This window comes from Otolemur garnettii, unplaced genomic scaffold (assembly GCF_000181295.1).
Source record: "Otolemur garnettii isolate 467f Iridium unplaced genomic scaffold, OtoGar3 scaffold00006, whole genome shotgun sequence".
NCBI lineage: Eukaryota > Metazoa > Chordata > Mammalia > Primates > Galagidae > Otolemur > Otolemur garnettii.
Window position 1 is genome coordinate 44,879,968 of NW_003852401.1, and position 21,904 is coordinate 44,901,871.

At 41.1% G+C, this 21,904-nt stretch overlaps 1 pseudogene; it reads left to right on the forward strand.

Moving 5' to 3' along the window:
• The first annotated feature begins 18,884 nt into the window (after window positions 1-18,884).
• Window positions 18,885-19,807, forward strand: LOC100960836 (annotated as a pseudogene).
• Window positions 19,808-21,904: the final 2,097 nt, after the last annotated feature.

Below are 21,904 nucleotides of genomic sequence, written 5' to 3' on the forward strand. Positions count from 1 at the left end.
AAAAAAAAAAAAAAATAAAAAATAAAAATAAAAATATCATTTCAAAAAGATCCAGAATAAAAGTTTATGTAATTAACAATCAAAACATCTTCAAAATATCTTTCCCACAACTCAAGATTTTTGAAACAAGAGTGAATAATTTTAAAATTAAATTTTGTACCTCATTTGAGCCCTTATCTAATTTATTCAGTTCCTTGCTCCTGTAGGTTTAAGTTATAGCATCTCTGTTTTAACTTTTTCAAAATGAGTAATTTGCAATGCTACTTATAATTTCAAAACATGCAATAGCTAAGCCTTCTTATGTTGCACGCTTTAAATTCTTTGATTACAGATTTCCAACAGATTTTGAACGAGATGCAACCAAAGTTTAGAAGACTCATTGATAAAAATACTCAACTGCCACTTTAAAACACTCATGATTACTTGCAGAATAGCTCTACAAAATTCAACTATGTAATGGTAGGTACCCACGGAAGAATGTTATACTGCCATGCTCATTTTTTTGAATTGAATAACAACTTTATAAAACATTGTTGTAGTTTATTTTAATTATATATGTATTTTTGAATGGAAGTTTTAAACATTAAACCTTTTCTTTTGATTGGTAGACTATTATAATTTATTTGAATGTAATTGTATGTGCACCACAACGAATCTTAGTACTTTTCTCGTCCATACATATCTTCATTTAGTAAGAACATTGTTTTGACCACAATGCATGCTCTATCAAAATTTTTATTCATAATTTATATTCATATCACTGCAAAACCAGCACTTTTATCTTCCTTGTGGACATTTTGGACAAAATTTACAGTTGTATTTACATAGATATTGAATTATTCATCTTAACAGACCGAACTTCAAAAGTTTTGATTCCATAAATTGAATGGAAAAAGATAATTGCCTGTTCTTTCTTCCTATATTTCTTTATTGAGGTATAATTTGTAATAGCAAAATGCATAAATCTTAATGAATTTTACACATTTTTACATATAGTTACCTATCTTATCATCACTCAGAAAATGACATAAGATCTAGAACCCTTTCATTATCCCAGACAGTTCTTTCTACACACATACCCCAAATGTAAAAACACAAATCTAAACTTCTATTATCATAAATAAGTTTTGTCTGGCCTTGAACTTCATTTATTAAGTATGATCATACAACAAATACTCCTTTATGGCTGGTATTTTAGCTCAGCAGAGTGGACTTTTACATTCATTTCTGTTGTTGCATGTACCTGCAGTTTTTAAACTGCTGAATAATATCCAATTGTATGAATATACCACAGTTGGTTTATGCATCTTCCTACAATGGTCATTTGGGTTATTTCCACTTGGGGCTATGAAGAATAAAACTGGTATAATCATTTATCTATAAGTATTTTGTTAACCTATGCATTCATTTCTCTTGCGCATATACATAGAAATAGGATTTGAGGGGTCATGATTTTCCTTTTGAAGCATATAACGATACTAATATAAAACTGACAGCATTTAACTATTTGCAAAGTTGTGCTAATTAAGTTAGTACTTTAACAGCCATTGTTTCTTTTCTTCATGGATCCACAGGTGAACTTAATATAAAAAAGAACAGTCATTTGATCTAAATGAAAAGTCAGGCTTCACAGAGTGATATATTAACACACAGTCTGTAGCAACCCAAATTAAATTGTTGTTTTAGGACTGCCTTTTTCAAACGACTTCTGAAGTAGAGGCTGATTTTTTTTCAGCATGTTTTGAGTCTGATTTCTGGGGCTAGTGAGAGCACAGTGATCCCCATGGTGGAGAGTAAATGCTGACAAACGTTTTATGAAGTTACATGTTCATCATTAATTTTCTTGAGAAATGGAAATTCAGTATTTAACTGGTCATTCAACGTGCTCCTTTTAGAGACTTGCTGCTGAAAGGGTTGATTGCAAAATGAAAAAGTGTTGCCACACAAGAAAATAAGTAAATAGTTGTAGATTTGCACCATGTGATAAATAACAATTAATACAGCAACAACATTGAGATTCAGCAGGACAGTTCAGCCTTGATTCCTTACATATATTTCACATACAACTAACAATTTTCCACATTTCCAATGGAACCTTGGAGATTGAAAGCCCAGCTGCAGCAGAGCCTACAACCCAACCGCACTGACAAAGGTACCAGCAGCAAATGGCTCTCCCCCTCCACCTGAAACCACAAGTTAGCTGCCTCTGTCCTTGGTTTCTGAGCACACTTTGCTCTATCAGTGGGAGCCCAGTATTCTTTCTCTGAAAGGAAGGTAATAGTTATTCTTATGTCTAGAAAGGGGTTAGGAAAAGACAGACTGGTTCTTGCTGTCCACACATAACTGCATGTTAAAGAAGCCCCCATTGGGCCTGGCAAGTCGGTGCCATCCGCATGGCTTTGTCTTCAAGGCTGCTGCCCCTACCAAATGCCACTTCAGCACAAAGTTCTACATGTGGGAGGCGCTGAACCTCAAAACTGACTGGCTGAAAGTTGGGTTGACCTTGGGAGCAGGTCTGTGGAATGCTGGGACCGAAGGCAGAAGAGGCTGAAAGCTAGAGGCGCTTCTTCACGAAGAGCCAGCATAGGAATTCTAACATTAGTTGTCTGTAGGCAACACAGAGCTACTAAAAAGTAGCTTACTATGGATCTGTCTCATCAAGCAGCCTCATGAAGATGTTTTAGAGTATTGAAGAAATGGGTTAGAACAAACTTCTGAAACACTAATGCAGTACAACCTATGTAGTGATTATAGCAGTTCCTCTGATTCACACGTCCGTTGAGCTGTAAATGTGAGAGAAAATTACATGTGAATATATATGTCAAGTCAGCCTTTGCGTTTTGAATCATTAAATAGAGAAAGTAAAAGCAGAACCCCTGTTTACTGCTCATGTGTTTCGTGTACTGCTGGATGAGACCCTGGTAGGAGCTGGAACTGTGGAGGCCCACCAAACCTTCCCCAGCTTGTTTTAATGAAACCATTAATAATATTTCCATATTGAGAGGTAGAAGATCTGGGACCAAGGCTAAATCATATAGGATCCCAGTACAATTGGCTTAAACTTGGAATGTTCCAGAAAACAAGGATCTTTTATTTCCTCCATAAAGGAGAAGGTGCAGCAAAGATAAATAGTCTTTCCCATTGGTCTAGAGTGTATCCTGAAAGGAGTAATCAAAATTGTTCCCTTCTCTTAGCACATCACTCAAATTCTTATATTCAATTTTGTGTTTAATCCCAGAAAAAACTGCATCTTTTCAAGAATTTTAATGTTCTGCAAAACAGTGCCAACAGTTACTACAAATAACTTTAAATATCACTATCAATTTTATCCTGTATTTCTTTGTTATCTGAGTCTGAGCCAATAATACCACAGTTAGCAATTTATGCTATGATGGTCATAATACCAAGAAGATAAATACATTATAAATAGCCACTTCTCCAGAAAATAATAGGAATGGATCTCATTTACAATCCAGGATAAACTGGAAGGGAAGGGTATTCCTGAAAATGAATTAAGAATGTTGGGCAAGGTACAAGTTTTACTGATTTACGTTGTAGAGGAAGGGACAGTGGCAGATGGAAAGCTATTGGAGTGGATTTTGCTGTTGCACAAGGGAACATTAGAAACTTCTTTCCTAGAAACATCTTTGTATGTAATTCTTACTTTGAAACAATTAACCAGCTAAGGCTGTCAAACCGCTTTGACTAAATTTTCAGTTTGGGAACCAGGTTGACTTAAATGAATTTTTTTTTTCATCATGTGGACTACCTGTGTTCTGTGCAATGAAAATTCAAATTAATCCTCAATTACACGTGTGCCTGCACTTTTCAGTAGCTCTGCGTTGCCTACAGCCAGCTAATGTTAAATGCCCGATGCCGGCTTTTTATGAGGAGCCCCTCCAGCTTTCAGCCTCTTCTCTCTTCAGTCCCACCATTCCTCCAAGCTTTATGTACACTTTCTGTCGTTAAACACCCATACTTATTTGTGTCCACATGGGTAACTTTCAAGATTCAGGCCATGTCTTATTCCATCTTGAAAACAGCTTCCGTTGCTTCTCCTTCACCCCCCACCTTTTCTTGGGCCTCTCTGTACCCCCACCTGCCTACGGAATACCCCTGTTCAATATTAGGTGATGCATCTTGCCTGCCACCCCTGGACTGGGAACTTCTTAGGGGCTGCCTACCAGACCTGTGTCCCTGGAAGCCAACACAGAGCCTGGTCCAAGGTGGAGACATTCAGGAAACTTCTCAGTGGAGAAAGAATTTTAATTATGTATGACTCTTAACCAGTTTGAGATATGTTTAAGCTTAAAGAATTAAACTTATTTCATTACAAGAATCACTTCTCATTTAACCTTCAGATTTAAATTTCATGCAATGCCTGAAGCTGTATCTGGTAACATGTTTTCTAGTTTTAACTATGGTTTTATGAACAGTATGCAAGTCTTCAATCAATCAGTTAGTATCATCCAGCAACCAGGGAGCACCAGAGCCCCCTTCTCACCTTCCATTCTCTTGCCTTTCGATGTGTCTAAAATAGAGCAACTTGGAAAATCCAGATAAGAGACATTTTCTTTCCTTGCAGAAAACCTTTCTGAGCTTCTGTGTATTATTGTAATGAAAGACAGAGAGATGAGACCACAAACCAAAAGTTACACCCTTCTGGTCTGAAAGGTTTGGACAGAGACTAGTGTTTTTGGAAGACAGAGAATCCACAAACATGAGAATGTGGGTATGGATGTTTGCACACAAAGAAGGCACATTTTGAGCACATCTGCAGGCCATAGTGTGAAATAAAAAACCTTAAAACTTACCAGTAAATACTTTTATCAGATATGGGGCTTTGACTGTAATAAAGGGACTCGAGAACACGCAGAAGAAAGCAAGACGATTCCTCCTTCCGTGGATAAGCAAAACAAAGCACAAAAACAAAACTCCAGTAGTCGTTTTCCCTGTACGTCATATCCTGATAGAATTCCCACCTCATAAGAGGAAACCTCTGTGACCACATAAGAAAAAAAATATATTTTAATTTCATTCCAGCTTTTAAACGAGTCCAAACTAAAACAAAGATTTTATGACTCTCTCAGTCTGCCATGAGGATTTCCGCCTCTGACAAATGCCAGGAATCCTTGTGGCTACTTTAGATGTTCAAACCATTTATTAAGAAGAATGAGAGGGTGCCATGTCGGAACCAGGCTCCAGAAAGGTAGCCATGGCCACCACTTTGAAGGCGAGCCGGAATAAGACTCCTTGGCCGTGAAGTGGCAGGTTTTAGGAATTTCACAGTCATTTAAACTTTCTCCCGTGTGATTTAAGAAAAAGCATTTTCAGTGGCAAGGAGGTGCCATAGAGCTGCAGGTACAGGTAATATTACCTCCGGATAGTTATATTGTGCTGAAAATGAAAACTGAAAGCTGATACAATGCTGCTATCATCCCCCAGAAGCCCAGAGACGCCAATCTCATTGTGAGGATTGCCAGGCCATTGGGGAAGAGGAAGGAGAACAGTCAATGGAATGTAAATTTTAAAGAATATGGATTCGTTAATTTCCCATTTAATTGGTGTCAGGCTTTTGGTGGGAGAAAGGTGTGTACTCAGTGTCAGATGCAGTTGCCTTTAAACCAAGTAGCTACTGGATGTCGAGAAGAGGACCTCCTCTGGATATGTGTGAGTCAAGGATTGAATCCTGCTGGGAGACATGTGGATGAAGAAATAAACAGGGAGGAACACCAGGGAGATTCTATGATTAGCTTTCAGACATATGGAGGGCTTACCAGTGATGGGGCTTCTGAGCTATCTAGACAACTGCTGGAAATCCACCCCTGGGGTCTATACCGTATACACACATACATGTATATAAAGTGAAAGTCTTACTTGGTTAAAAGTAAGGCATATTTTTTTTGAAATGTATGTATAATCTGGCAAAATTCAGACCTTATTTATAAGGCCTGCTAAGTCAAGAATATTGTATCAATGTCAATTTTCAGATTTTGACAATGTACTCTGGTTATGTTACATATTATCATTTGGGAAGTATGAGAACTTGCTACTAGTTTTTAAAACTTTCTGTGAGTCTATTTCATAATAAAAAATTATAATCATGATTTTCAAAGGAAAGGTATAAGGTACATTCTTGGCATACCACACGTTGAAGATAACTTCGTCTCTATCAGCCTGAGACCCGAATGGCCCGACATAGGAGGCCTGCCCCACAGACCTGTTGACTAGCCAGTACCATCTTGTGAGTGGGAAATGAGCTTTCACATTGTTGCCATCACATGTCTGGGTATCTTTGTTACCACAGCCCCACCTACCCAAGCTAATAGGCTCCAGCTGCTTCTTCTCCCAGTGGTTCATGAGGAAGCTCCATTAAGTAGTTTTAAAAAAACACCCTCATAAACTATCAGAGAAGGAAGAAGGCCAAACTTTCAAATAACCTAAGTTTGCATAAACCTCTGAAGACAATTTAAATAACTGCCTTTAGTTATACTCAAGCAGCAGGTGCTGGATAGGCAGAACTTTGGGTAGTGTAGCTGTGATTGAAAAGTCTTTTGGGTAGAGATGGTCAGTAAGACTTCTTAGAGCTGGGCAGTGTGTCATACTTGGTCATGCAAATATCAGAAGCTCAAGTCTCCCCTACCCTGGGAGAGAGAGGGATGGGGCTTTAGTGGCCTGGCCGAGGCTGCTTTCTCTCCTGTGGTTTGTAGAGCTGGGAAAGTTAGTAAACTTGTATTGGAGATCTGCTGCTTAGAACAGGACTCAACTCTTCTCTTTAGAGCAGTGTTTTTCATTTTTATCTCACAGCACACTTGAACTTGTAGTTAAACTTCCTTGGCGCACTTGAGTTATGTTGATCAACAAAAAGTAAAAAAAAAAAAAGAAAAGAATATACTTACTGTGCTTTAAACATCTTTCAAAAATAATTTAATTAATGATTTTTAAATATTTCTACAGCACTCCTAAGAACCTCTCGTGGTACACCAGTGTGCCGCAGCACACCAGTTGAAAATCACTGCTTTAGAGTTTCAACATTGTTAGAATCACCTTACTGAATTCAGTGTGTTCTAGCTACTCTCAGGAAAAGCACTGAGAACCTCAAAGGAAAACTCACCACAGGAAAGGGGAAGTGTGGCTGATAATTTGATCTCATTCTAAGCTCTAGTTGATCTTAAAGGGATGACTCTGGGCCAAAGCTTAGCTGAACCTAAATGTGCCTTCTAACCCAGCCACCCTGGTATTCACGGACTATGTCAGAATGATACATGGCTTGGGAGCGGGAACCCAACGTCTCTAACCTTGAAAGGCCAAAAATGGAACACGATACATGAGGAACTGGGGTTGCCCTCCCTCACAGAGGCAGTGGACTAGCAAAGGGCAATAAAGTGGTACAGGAATACTTGGCACTAGTAGGTAAACAAAATTCTCTGACAGTGTCTATGATAAATAGGAATAATACCCTTGAACTATGTAAGAGAATCCTGAGGAACTGATATAGAGGAGAGGAATGTGAACAGGTGGTTCAGAGGAACCAGATGCCTACTAATTTAATATTCATTTGACTCTTAAAAAGAACTATGAGCACTTCTGCATCTCTGAGCTATAGAGTGAATCATATCAGTTTCACATGGAAAGCACACAAGGAAAGGACAGATTCACAATCAAAACCTATGGCGTGGCTCGGCACCTGTGGCTCAAGTGGCTAAGGCGCCAGCCACATACACCTAAGGTGGTAGGTTCGAATCCAGCCTGGACCCACCAAACAACAATGACGGCTGCAACCAAAAATAGCCGGGCATTGTGGCGGGAGCCTGTGGTCCCAGCTACTTGGGAGGCTGAGGCAGGAGACTCCCTTGAGCCCAGGAGTTGGAAGTTGCTGTGAGCTGTGAAGCCATGGCACTCTGCCCAGGGGGATAGCTTGAGGCTCTGTCTCAAAAAAAAAAAAAAAAAAACCTATGGCGTGATGTTTATGAATGGCAAAGAGCAAGCAGGTAGCCCGCATTGCATCTTCTTTTTCAAATATAATGATATTCAGGCAAAAAAGGTAAAATAAACATTGACTGGAGGGAATTGGACCCCAGTATAGATAGAGTATGATAAAGCAATGAGTGTTCTAAATGAATTCTAATCTCCTACTCTGGACAAATAACACCAGAGACCTTGGAGGATAACGGAGACCAGAGCAAGGGCCTAAATATAAGATATGAATAAATGTTATTTAAAATTCTAGAAAGAGGAAAAAGGAAGATTCTGAAAACCATGTCACTTCAATCTCAAGCAAGTTATAAGACTAGATTATTTAAAGACCAAGGTGATTGCTATAAGTTTTGATGGGCTCACAAAGAATAAGCTATTGCAGGTTAACCTCATTTCTTCTTTTGAAGTGCTTGTTACACTACTAACTCAGGGAAATGTGTTGTCAAACGTCAGAAAAACATTTGACAAAAATCACAATAAAATGTGGACGAGAAGATTGACAGGGGGTAGAAATTGGCAGTTTGATGAAGGACTGAATCAAATACCAGTTGATTCAGTTCATTAGTGATGTGTAATAGGCCTCAGCCTGGACATTGTCCCATTCAATAGTTTTTTAATGGTATAAATGAAAATATAAGTTACATATTTACTAAAATTGCCAAAGCTGGGCAGAATATCAGAATCCAAAATTATCTCAAGTTGAATCAAAGGAGCAACTCCATAACGTGGAGATGAAAAAAGTATTTATTCTTTTTAACAGTTAAGTTTTAATTAGTGTTTTTAGTGCCATTTTTTTTCTAATAACAGCCAGAGCCAAGGCTGGAAATTTAAAACTATTTTGTAGATTTGGTAAATCATTTCCAAATTATTCTGGTAGAGATGCATTGCTCACTGCACAACTATACATAAGAGGAAATTACATTCTTTTAAAAAGGCAAATTTACTCCTAAATCTCTTCAAATTCAATGCACTTTAATTTTTAGTAACTCATAAAAGCTAAAAGAACCCTGTATTTTCTTTTTCTTAATCTTCTTAAAAGAAATCCTTGAAGGGAAACTTTTGTGTTAAACCACCGGTTCCAAAATGGATAATGCATAGAATGTTATTCCATAAAGACTGACAGTACAGCATGAAGAAAGTGTTCCACAGTCAAAGAGATTGGGAAACCCTGGGTCAAACTTGACTGACAGACTTTATTTCTACAGGGCTTCTCTATGTCTTCAATTACGTTTAAATATGCTAATGTGAAAAGGGAAACTCAGAAAAGGGGCTATGGAAGGGATCTGATCTACAACCCTCAAACCTCAGGCCAACTATGACTCAATGCCTGTTTTTATTGGAATGCAGCCGCAACTATTCATTTACATATTAACTCTGGCTCCTAGGGCAGACTTGAGTAGTTGTCTCAGAGACCATATGGCCCTAAAAACCTAAAACATTTACTTTTATCAGGCCCTTGACTAAAAATGTTTGCCAACCCCTGGGCTATAGTATGCAATGTTCTTGAAATTTGTCTGACCACAGAACAATTTGAGGGAACACACCTATTATGACAGCTAATTTTATGTGTCAACTTGACTGGACCACAGTGTGCCCAGATATTTAGTTAAACATTGTTTGGGGTGTATTTGTGAGAGTGTTTCTGAATGAGATTAACTTTTGAATTGGTAGAATGAGTAATGCAGATTGCTCTCCCAATTGTAAGTAGGTCTCGTCCAAGATGGTGAAGGCTGAGTAAGGAAGAATTCACTTTCTCTGCCTGACTGTCTTCAAGCTATGACATAAGTCTTCCTCATTTGGACTCAGACTCAAACTGGAAATTGACCACTGCTTCTCACGCTTTTGGACTTATACCAGTGGCTCTCTTGAGTCTCCAGCTTACTGACTACAGATCTTGGAACTCCTCAGCCTCAACTTCAAAGCCCTGGTGCCATCTGACATTAAGATATGCAGAATATCTCCACTGGATGCTCCAGCCAACCACTTACAAGAAGCAAGGTGCTGGATGACTGTATGTGTGATTTACTAATCATTTCTTCAAAACTAATGAATCTAATGAGATTGGCTGATTGCTTCTACTATGGTTGGACAAAGTGATTTAAAAAGAAAAAATGAACTCAGAGATTGGAATCCCCAGCTTAACAACCTCATGAATGACCTGAAATCTGTGTGTGCCCAAAAGGAGACCCTGATCTACTGTAGTTGCAGGGCTGATATTGCTGAAAGTCAAACAGAATCTCACCCTGTGACTGGATAAACTACAGAGTGCCTGCTCTTACAGTGGGGGCATTGGTTGGGAAAGAATGTGATCCTGTAAGTTGTAATGAGGATGTGCAGGAAAACTCTGAAGAAGCTTGGGGACATTGAGCCCTAAATGCTGATGAGTCATCTAGTCATCTTGCCAGTGAAAAATGTCTCCCCACCCCCAGTGGTAGCAGCCTCTCCAGCCCCATGAAGGGAGATTAATTCTGTACCACCTACAGAAACTTCATGTTCTCCTTTGAAGCAGTCGTCATGCAAGACAATGCCAATTCTCCTCAGGAACCACCACCATAGACTCCAGTCCAAAGATGAGGTGCAAAATGTGACCTATGAGGAGGTGTAATACTTGCATTTTTAAATTTATACAGACAGAAATCTAGGGAACATGTGGGAATTAATATATATGTATTAAGGATGCAAGGTAATCATGGTGGAAAAATAAAGGTAGATCAAGCTTGATTTACTGACATGGGATCGCTAAACAGAAATCCTGCACTTACTGTTGCAGCTCAGAGAGTTAAGAAGTGCTCTAACAGTTTTGTTCATTGGCTAAAAGATGGACCAAAATGTGGGCCACAGTGAGCAAATTAGAAATGCCAATCCTGCCTTGGTTTAATACAGCAGAAGGATTAAAAGGATCAGGGAAATAGGAATGTTAGAGTGGATTTGTTATTTAAGACATACTCTCTCACACTAGAGGGCCCAGAAGATATATCTTTCACCATTACTATGAGAAATAAATTTTTGAGGGAACCCCAGTATCCTTGAAGAGTTCCATGATCGCTATTCTCCATAGGCCAGACTTTGTGATGGGGACTCCAGTCACTGAATTGGGGAACCTAAATGCAATGGGAGTGATTGGAACCCCAGAGTCAGGAGCCACATGGTGACACTTGACTACCAAAGGCCCGGTAGGCACGGTTACTGTGATGGGCAGTAGAGTCAAAGCAGCAATCAAAAGTGTCTAGAAGTGAAATAGAAGGCCCACCAATTTCATAACCTGTATAAGCAGAAAAGTTCTAGGTCAAGTAAACAAAAATTATCCAGAATCATAAAAGGAGAGTCATGGCTCCTCACTCAATTCTGAAAATTGAGTCAGTTTATAGACCCAGAACTCCCTGACAGATGGAGAGGCTGGTTCCCCTTCAGGAAGGATCCCAGAACTGCCAGAAACTTACGTTGTTAATCTTTCTCCAAGTCCCTCTGAGCAACATGGCCAATCACTTGTTCTGAGTGAATGGAGTCCCAAGCTCATCTTTAGATGGCTGCTTCATCAATGGATCCTTACAGCCCTTTATTCCAGAGATTTGAGAAAATTCTCTCAAAACTGAGGATAATCATGGAAAGAACACCTGCATTCCAAACCAAGATGCCACTTAGGGAATGTAAACAAAATAAAAGTAAGTGAGACTCATATCAAATTCCTTTTCATGTTCCTCAAATGTGGGTGGGCTGTATGACTACATGCAAGATTAAGAATGCTTCCCTTTTCCAGACAAGTGCAGTCGGTCACCTGAAGCCATGCAACAAATATCATGAGAAGTAGCTGGGAGACAGTGAAACTGGCAAGTCCTATGAAGAGACATGGAATTTCAGTGCTTCCTCGGCACTCAACACCAGTGGTGAAAGGGAATCCATGCTGTAAGTACAGGGCTGTGAGAACCAGAGTCTTCTGTTGTGCATCTAATAATACCATTTCAGCACATAGGGGTCCCTTCTCCCAAATACCTTTCTTCCTTAGTAATGCCTGAAATTCCTTTCCAGAGGGGTCATTCCCTTAAGAGTAAGGTGACCAGATTTTAACATTGGTAAAGTGGGACACCATTGACAAGGGTGGGGGGTGGGAGGCTGGGGGTGGTGGTGGTGGTGGTTGTTAATTAAAAAATTGGTCTATATGGGGCAACAAAAATTTTCATAGAATACAAAAATAGTAGTGTAATATATATTTTTTAAATTTCAACATAAGTACAATTTACAAATACAATACATTTTTTAAAAATTATATATAGGGTGGTGCTTGTGGCTCAAAGGAGTAGGGCGTGGGTCCCCCTGGGCGACCTTGTCCAGGAGGGGAATAGGGAGTTTACATTAGCCTTTTCATTTCCAAATGAAGTTACATTAACCTCTTCATTCCCAAATGGAGTTTCATTAACCTTTTCAGCAGCCGAAAGTATATTCCCTTCCAGTTGTCCCTCCGTTCCCTAGCTTGTCGTGCATTCTTTCCAAAAATTGAGACTTTTTTAAAATGCTGCGGGACTCAAGACAAATTGTTAAAAATCGGAACTGTCCCGCCAAAGGGACGTCTGGTCACCTTACTTAAGAGACTTTTGAAAAGTTGTTGCAATGCACATGCCACACACAGAGGTGTCTAGCTGGAGCACTTGGTGAACAGGGCATGGCCTTGGTGGTGCATAGAGAGCAGACATGGACCCTGTAGACACCAAGACACAGCCAGCATTCCCTCGCCAACTGCTGCTCATTTATCCCTGGATCCCCTCTGCTGTGAGGACCTCTGGTGAGCCCTGTGCTTCACTCGCTCCAGCCCTTCACTGCTATAGCTTCTCTCCCTCCCCAAACTGCTTCTACCCAGGCTACTGGGCCCCCAAACCCAGTGTTTTCTGAAAGGGCTATCCATGCAAAGTGACACCTTAAATGCAGACGGAACTGAGAAGCCCTAGAATGAGGTAGACAAATCCAGATTGTTGTTAAAGGCGATTTATTGGGGACAGAAGTGTGGCCTTGGGCAGCAGCAGCAAGACAGGTAGCTTCCCACCCACTGACCCGGGCCCAGGATTTATATACTCTAGGAAAAGAGTAAATGTGCTTTATAAAGAATGTGTAGGATAATTAAAGTTGACCTTCCAGGAAAAGGCAAGAATGCTCTGAATGTCCTAGTCTATAATTTGTGTGATAACATCAAGGTTGTTTTGACCTAAGGGCAAGCTTTACAGTAAGTGCCTGCTCTCACACAAGGAAGAGTAGATGTAGATAAAGTGGAAATCTTAGAGACATTCCAGGAACTGGGTAAATCAGAAGTGAATGTGGTGGATTAATACCCAAGATGGAGTCACTTTGGCCTCCATAGCCAGTGAAACAAACTCGACGAAGTCCCCATCTCCCATCTGAGCCTCCCCCACTCTCTGCCCTTACCTGGAGCCCTGCTACCTTCTCCCTGAAGACCCCACATTGGTAAGTAACCAGCTGCTGTGCCCTGCCTCCACACCTCCTCAGCCACTCACTCCTTGGGCTTTTCCTGGAGCCCTGCCCAGCCCTGGCACATGTCCCCTCAGGAGAGTCACTGTACAGTGGTCCCCTCTGGCGAAGCCCTCCAGCCTTCCACCTCTCTATCTCTCTCTCAATGTCTCCCAGCAGTGTGGTCCTTAGCAGCCTATTGCAGATAGGGGAGTGAGTCGGGGAGACGGGGGCAGTTCTTGCTCCCTGTGGGTCTCTTTTCTGCCCTCATTTCTGTATATTCCCCACCCTGACACAGTCTCGCTCCCCACTTCCCTTCCTCATCTCTCCTGGACTTGGTGGGCCCTGGGGAAGAATGGACCAAAGGAAACCTCAGGACTGCCCAGAACTCTGCCCAGAATCCCTCAGCGTGCCCGGTCAGCTCTCCTCCTCTCTGCTGCACCATGGCTGCTCCAGGCCTTCCCATCTGTCCTTCGTCCCATCCCCCCTTCTCTGTGAGCACCTTCATCCTGCTCCTCAGAGACTACAGGCTGTCAGAGGACGGCTCCTACCTGAGTGGCACCAGAGCTCCCAGCTGCCCTCAGTGCTCCCATCCTTTCTCTGCTCTGTCCTCTCTCAGCAGAGAAGGTGGTTCAGGAGGGAACTCAGAGCTGGATTAACCTTCCTCCCTCCTCTGGTGTGCTCGGGGATGCTGGGCAACCCAGAACCTGGTTCTACAGTGTCACCGCCCATCCTGGCACTTGAGTCACAGGTATTGGCCCAGTGCACTGGCGCCACTGGCTAAGGGACTAACCTTTGGATCACAGGGCTCAACGGTCTATCCCTGATGCTCCAACAGGCCGTGCTGTGAGTATCATGGCTGTGATGTGAGTTGGAAGGGATGGTCACTTATGAACCTTCTCACGGGCATTTGTAGAGGCCGATAAGAATAAAGAGCTTTGAGGTCTCTGGCCATATGGTATATTGTCTTAGAATAACACACTCTGTGGTGGGATGGTCCCTATAGGAGGAACCTCCTATTCTTTTCCAATCTCTCATTCCCAGTGTGTCCCCTAGAATTCGTAGTCATGTCTCCCTCCTACACATACACACTCATACACACACACACACACACACACACTAAAAATACTCAATTTCCCAGGCATCCTTGCAGCCAAATGACCCCTGAGATGCATGTGGGGATCCCTGAGTTGGGCTCCCCCTCCCTTCCTGAATAATATGTCAAAGCCTTGAGGAGATGGCTTCTGCTCATCAATCTTCCTTCTTTCTTCTCGCCTCGTGGTGCAGCAACGGTCAGGGAAGATAAAAGCTACATGCAAAGTACTATGACACTGCAGACAGATGGAAGACAGCCTTGATACCATCTTTGCTCACATTTGGCACTAGCCAATAGGCTGCTGCCTTCTGGTTATAAAAGGAAAAAAGTTTCTTGATTGACCATATTGCCAAGTGATATCATATTGATAACTGACATAACAATTTTCACCAAGGCACCCACTGGCATCCTGTCTTTGGCTGTCACTGAGAGTCGCCCTGCAGAACTCTTCTGGGACATTGCTATTGTAGCATATTTATTGCACAATATTCTAACTGGCTGCTCTGCACCTAGTCTTGCCCCCTTCAACGCATTCTCTGTTCTGCAGCCAGAATGGTCTTTTTACATTCGAATTTGATCATACCTCTATCCTGCTTACAACTCTCCAGGGGCTCTGGGTGGCATGAACAGCTTATTACCATGTGCCAAAATCCACACCCCCTTTCAGAGTCAAGCCACCTCTGTGAAGTGAATGCACAGTCAGGGACCATATTCCCAACCCCCCCTCACTTCTAGATGGGGTGCTGTAACAACTGTTTGCCCATCAGTTACATGGAAACATGGGGTCACTCTGGCTGAGATGTCAAGATGCAGCTACATACTCCCCAGATTCTCTTTCCCTTCTACTGTCCCCAGGACAACCCTAGAGGATAGCAGAGGCTCCCAGCAGGGGAATCCCATGTGAGGGGAACCTACCCAGCCACCAGAAACACCCCAGTGATCTAACAGGGGAGTCAGGAATGCTCCACTGTATGCTGAGCCACGGAAACCGTGAGGTTTATCACACCAACCATTAGTGCTCTAATTCTGGTGTCCCCAGCCCGTGAGTCTGTGGTCTGTTAGGAACCGGGCCACAGAGCAGGAGGTGAGGGGTAGGTGAGCAAGTGAAGCTCATGTGTACTTATAGCTTCTCCATGGCTCGCATCACTGCCTGAGCTCCGCCTTCTGTCACATCAGCAGCGGCGTCGGATTCTCCTAGGAGTGTGAACCCTGCTGTAAACTGCGCACACAAGGGATCAAGGACACACACATCCTGTGAGACTCTGATGCCCCACCCCCACCCCCAGTCCATGGAAAAAATGTCTTCCATGAGTCCAGTCCCTTGTATCAAAAAGGTTGGGGAGCACTGCACTAACTAATACCCCTTATGGTCACCTTAGGATAAAGTCCACAATCACTGTGGCACCCACAGTCTGACACTAGCCCATGCTCTGCTCTCTTTTCACATCAACTACAGTGGCCAGTGACACTGGACAACTATACGTGTCTCCACTGGACTTCAAACAGGCCATCTTCCTTGACCTGCCTGGAAACTTCCTCCACTGCTCCTTGCCTGGCAATTACTGTCATGCAGTGGAAGGATGACCTTGAGTGTCACTTCCTCAGAGAGGCCCTCCCCAACTAGCCCATAGATAAAGCCGTCATCTATAGCACCATTCGCACTTGTCAATATTTGCCCTATCTGCCAGACCATGAGCTCCAAGAGAAGACTAGTTCTCTAGACACAGGGACAATGCCAGATACAGAGAAGGCAATCAGTGAATACCTATTGTGTGTACGATGAATGAACTGATTTTGTGAGAACTTTGAGCGACCCTGTTTACAGAGACTGATGGGAAATATCATTCATGCTGCAGAAATTCCTAGAAATTTTTTTTAATTCTACTAATATGAACATTGCATTCTTATGTAATCATTTATTTTTGCTTTTGCCTCTAGGAAAGTCACAGATGGATTTACAGCCCACCTTTAAGCACTGCACAGGGCCGAGAGCATGCCTTCTGAATAAACTCTTGCTCTAGCTTCATGTAATAATTCAATCCTCCATCTCTCATCATCCTGAGTCTATTATTCTTTATCACCAAGTTGTGAAAATAGTTTATAGTCTTCTCAAATGATTTTCTGTTTAGAGTGGCATAAAACTTTTTAAGTTTCAGTCTTATTTTTTTTTTGGAGACAAGAGTCCTGCTCTATTGCCCAGGCTAGAGTGCTGCAGCATCAGCCTAGCTCACAGCAACCTCAAACTCCTGAGCTCAAGCCATCATCCAGCCTCTGCCTCCCCAGTAGCTGGGACTACAGGTGCCTGCCACTATGCCCAGCTACCTTTTCAATTTTAAGTAGAGACAGGTCATTCTCAAATTCCTGACCTCAAGGGATCCTCCCAGCTCAGCCTCCCAGAATGCTAGGATTACAGGTGTCAGCCACCCAAAACTAATTTCATTCTCAATGAACTTAAGTTGTACGTTTCATTCTTAATGAAAGGAATGACCTATAATTTTTCCATGCTTATATTGACTTGGGAATAGTTAAAATTTATTTCTTTCTTTATTTTGCTTATAAATATTGACTCTTTCCCTAATAAAATTTAGCACAACGATGCTTAGAATGGCTTTAAGCTACAAAAGTTACTATGGTAAATGTTAGCACAAATGTTAACAAATATTGTTTATCACAAAATTATAAAATTAAAAGATGACAGAGCAAAAATGTCTAAGGGGTTCCTATAGTTTAATTCCCCCATATCACAAAATGAGAAAAGCCAAAAGCCAAAAGCCAGAGAATTCAAACGACTGTCCCAAGACCATGCCTACAGTCACAGCTGGAGCAGGGCCTCCAGCTTGCGTGAGTCTGCTCCTCAATCAGTGTTCTTTCTATAACAGCTCACCACCTTTTGTTACTTATATGCCAGGGAGTGGTAGAATGAATAATGGCCCCCCACAATATCCACATCCCCTTGACCAATCCCCGGACCCTGTAAATGTTCATGAGTGACTTTGCAGATGTGGTTAAGTTAAAGACCTTGAGACATGGAGACTATCCTCAACTGTCCAGGTAGGCACTAAATGCAATCACAAGTGTCCTCATGAGAGGGAGGTAGGAGTTTTGATTATGTAAGAGGAGCAGGCACTGTGGTGGCAGAAGCAGAGATTGGGATGACGTGGCCACGGGCCATGGAATGCCTTCAGCCTTAAATCCTAAAAGAGGCAAGGATCAGATTCTTTCCTGGAGCTTTCAGAGGGAGCGCAGCCTGCCAATAACTTGATTCCAGCCCAGTGATAGTGATTTCAGACTTCTGTGACAGAATAAATCTGTGTTGTTATAAGCCACTAATGTCTGCAAATTTTCTACAGTGATGACAGGAAACTAACTTCAAGAGTTGGCAAACTGTGGCCTTTGACCAAATCTGGCCCATTATCTATTTATGTAAATAAAGATTTATTAGAACACAGCCTTGTCCATTCCTCTATGCAGTATCTCTGACCACTTTAGTACTACATTAGCAGAACTAAGTACTTTCAATAGAGATCACATGGCCTGCCAACCAAAACTATTTACAACCTGGCCCTTTATAGAAAAAGTTTGTTTTTCTGCATTTAGCTAGAAATGAATTTCACTTTGTCTCATATTTTCATTTCCCTTTCAGACTAACAATAACACATGTTCATTATACAAAATTAAAACATTAACAAATTATGTCTACAAAAAATCTGGTGCACGTTCCCCAATTTATTCTTTCTCTCTACATACATGATAACATTTATTATCTCTTAATCTGTGTTTATTAAGTCTTCAGATAGTCATAAATCACAAAGGACTATATAATTCAGAAAGATGATACAGGTGGGAGACTTTTTAATAAGTAAGCCAAAAATAAAGAGAATAGTGTGAAACTGACAGGCTCCCAACATGCCTTCTAGAGAATCTACAACAGGGTCCAGTTGGGAGCAAGAAGGGTGAGTGGTTCCAGCATGGACCTTACCATCCACAAGACCAAGTCTAGATCTCTTCTTATGCATAGCCATCCCTTAACCTCCCTGAGCATCAGTTCTTGTGAAATGGAGATAAAAAGACTCATGGAGCAAAGTCACCAAGTAACAATTATAAAGTATAATAGTGCGAAGCTTCCCACATAGTGCCTGGTGCATAAACTGAAGAGAAACAATTGTTGTCATTTTTCATGAATGTCTTGGCTTAAAATATTAAGCCAGACCCTTTAGCGTGGTGAGTTTGAAACTGCTCACACTTAGCTTCAAAGCTGGCTCCTGGAAGTTGAGAGAGTAGCGACGCTAAGGTGGTAGCTGCCTCTGCGACCGCCACAGGATAATAAGCCGGGATCTGCCATACTTATTGATTAACTATGGAAGATTATACCAAAATAGAGAAAATTGGAGAGGGTACCTATAGAGTTGTGTATAAGGGTAGACACAAAACTACAGGTCAAGTGGTAGCCATGAAGAAAATCAGACCAGAAAGTGAAGAGGAAGGGGTTCCTAGCACTGCAATTTGGGAAATTTCTCTATTCAAAGAACTTCGTCATCCAAATATAGTCAGTCTTCAAGATGTGCTTATGCAGGATTCCAGGTTATATCTCATTTTTGAATTTCTTTCCATGGACCTCAAGAAATATTTGGATTCTATCCCTCCTGGTCAGTTCATGGATTCTTCACTTGTTAAGAGTTATTTATACCAAATCCTCCAGGGGACTGTGTTTTGTCACTCTAGAAGAGTTCTTCACCGAGACTTAAAACCTCAAAATCTCCTAATAAAGGAACAATTAAACTGGCTGATTTTTGGCCTTGCCAGAGCTTTTGGAATACCTATTCAGATCTATACACATGAGGTAGTAACACTCTGGTACAGATCCCCAGAAGTATTGCTGGGGTCAGCTTGTTACTCGACTCTCTGGTTGACATTTGGAGTATAGGCACCATATTTGCAGAATTAGCAACTAAGAAACCACTTTTCCATGGCAATTCAGAAATTGATCAACTCTTCAGGATTTTCAGAGCTTTGGGCACTCCCAATAATGAAGTGTGGCCAGAAGTAGAATCTTTACAGGACTATAAGAATACATTTCCCAAGTGGAAACCAGGAAGTCTAGAATCCCATGTCAAAAACTTGGATGAAAATGGCTTAGATTTGCTCTCGAAAATGTTAGTCCATGATCCTGCCAAATGAATTTCTGGCAAAATGGCATTGAATCATCCATATTTTAATAATTTGGACAATCAGATTAAAAAGATACAACTTTCTGACAAAAAGTTTCCACGTTCTAGATAGTTGTATTTTTTACTGTTAACTCTATTTTTGTCTTGTATATTTTTCTTTTCTTTGTTGTAAAACTTATGCTGTACTCCATCTTCTAACTTCAAAAATATAACTTAAAAACGTAAATAGTCTATATGAATTTAAATATAATCTGTATATGCGTGTAGAAAAAAATATTAAGCCAGGAAAATGATTTTTAAAATAACTTTTAAAGTCTTCTTTTCTAATTATAAAAGCAATGCATGGTTATTGTAAATAACTTGAATATGATGAAAGTCATAAATTAAAATTATCTTTTAACCTTACTACCCTGAAATTGTCTTATTTACTATTTTTTTCATATTTCCTCCCAGTGTTTTTTCTTGTCTATCTTTTTTTTTTAGAGGGCATGATTAGAGCTCGTTGCAGCCTCAAACTCTTTGGTTTAAGGGATCCTCCTGCCTCTCAGCCTCCCAAGTAGCTGAGACTACAGGTGTGATGACCTGTAGTCATCTACACTGACTACACTGCCACAACCCAGTTAATTTAATTTTTAAAAATTTTTGTAGAAATAGGGTCTTGATATGCTGCCCAGGCTGGTCTCACAAAGGATTGGAATTTTAGGTGTGTGAACCACCCCACCCAGCTCTCCAGTCTTTTTTTTATGTGCACAGATCTGTGCCCATTTATAACAAAATTTGAATCTGATAATTGCAAAGTTTGCGCCTTACTTTTTAGTCAAAACTGTATTCTCCCATGCCATTAAATATTTTTGGAAAACATTTTTAATACCCATTCATATATTTCCCATAGATATATTTTAGGCATAGTAAGTCCACAAAATATGTTCCAGGCACCTATCACATGTTGGACACTCTGGCTGATATTGAAAGGATAAAAGAGGAATTAGATGTTTTCCCTGCTCTCAAGCAGCTTATAATTTTGTAAGAAAATGAATGGCAAGCACTTTTATAGTTTCTAATACAAGGAAGAAACAAACAAGCATGATTTAAAAAAAAATACAGTGGATTTGGGGTGAGTACAAAGAGGAGTTTTTCTCTCTCTTCTTTAAATTTTCTTATGCCTATTTCCTCAATAATACTTGCAAATAAGTTACTATCATTTGAGGGGTGCTGGCAAGAACATTCTTTACCAAGAATGGAGAGATTTCCTCTCAGTGAGCACTGTCTGGGAGGTATTTTGAAAAATGGAGCAAGTCCCTTTAAAGAGAAGGGAAATGAGGAGATTGTCATGTCCATCTCACCTTAGATAATAAAAGCTGGGTCGGCATCAGAAATTGGAAACAAATTTTAGGAAAACCTCTCTGAAGTTTCCACAAAGTGATCCAATTAAGATATGACTGGCAGCCATGAAAAGCTTTGGTACTGCCAAACCACGGGGAAATTTTAGATGTAGAAACACAAGAAATATCTTGCTGGATAACCAAATATTTTTTAAAAGAGCCGTATAGTATGGGCTTCAACTTCCAAGACATCATTGACTATTTTTCTTGCCCTCCAGCCAAAGATAACCTAAAACAAGGGAAAACACTGGCTACCCCACGAAAGCCAGACGAGTAAACAGAAATTCGCAATGAATCTTTCTTAGCCTCAGCAAAGACCAAGCCAAAAATCCATCTTCAGCACATTGGAATGGAATCTCTTAGGTCAACTAACAAGACCCTCCTTGCAGGGGTGCTGACACGAACCACTCCAGAATCCCCTGCAACATGTGCCTCCATCTGTCCTCAAAAAGTACTGTGTCAACCAGATCCCAGCTGTTCTGGGTGTCCTCTGAATGCTGGCAACTTCCCTTAACTCCAGAGAAGAACCAGCTCCCACTCAAATAACAGCTGGTTCTATATATACTGAAATTGTCTTGGAGGGATCCTTTGCATCAGTTCGTCCTATATGACAAGTAATAGAGGCCACCACAAGTAATAGAGTAAGAGAAGCCACCAAATTCACTCCATGAGCCTCCTTTTAAGCAAGAACAACCACCTCAGGTGACAACCCTAGAAAAGTCAGATTTCAGGCTCGGCGCCTGTGGCTCAACCGGCTAAGGCGCCAGCCACGTACACCTAGGGTGGCGGGTTCGAATCCCCAGCCCGGACCCACCAAACAACAATGA